This window comes from Oxyura jamaicensis, chromosome 1 (assembly GCF_011077185.1).
Source record: "Oxyura jamaicensis isolate SHBP4307 breed ruddy duck chromosome 1, BPBGC_Ojam_1.0, whole genome shotgun sequence".
Lineage (NCBI taxonomy): Eukaryota > Metazoa > Chordata > Aves > Anseriformes > Anatidae > Oxyura > Oxyura jamaicensis.
The window spans coordinates 190,806,748-190,807,579 of record NC_048893.1 but is presented as its reverse complement, the minus strand read 5'-3'; positions in this window follow the sequence as shown (position 1 = coordinate 190,807,579).

Genomic DNA, 832 nt, shown 5'->3' with positions numbered 1-832 from the left:
GGTTGTACTATAAGGAAAACCCCCGGAGGAGAGATGCTCACCTTCAGCCGCTTTTTACATACGACGTGCGTGGCCCACGGGGATCTGAGCAAAATCACACTGACTGCTGTTCCCCTGGGAATTTGGCGGGACTGCAAACACACAGGGACTAGTTAGCTCCAGCTTTCATGGGGCAGGAGCTTCTTGTTTTCTTTTAGGTTAGAAATACAGTATTTGTGGTGCTTGTGTCCCTTTACAAACCCCTCACCTGTTTCAGACAGAACTTGTTTTCATCATCTCCAATAACTTCAGAGAGTAGCAGGGGCAAAATATTGCCATTCTTAGCCATAATAATAATAACAATAAAGTGTTATGGTTATAACACTTTAGCAAAACTCATTCCACTTGTATGTACCCTGTTTCCGTTGTAACATTGTCTTTTGGTGGTGGTATTATTTTACTAATACAAATCATAATAGCTTCAATATACTATAAACACAAACTTTTCTGAAAAAAATATATTGAAGAAATAGCATCTGATCTTTAGTCACATTTCACATTATGCAACATTATAATAGGCTTACTATGTCACACAGTAATGTTTATAACTAAATGTTGTAAAGGTACAGGTAAAATGAACGTATTTGAATAAAATCTCTCCCTCATCCCTAGCCATGCTCTCATCTCAAAATCATTGCTGGTATTTGTATTGTATATGTCCTTATACTCCTCGAGCACACACACCTTCACCGACCTCAGGTTGTCTGAGCAGCTAGCCAGGTAACTAACCAGCACAATCCTGTACAAAATATATGTGCTAGCTGACAGAACCCATTCTGCCTGCTTCTCTTTG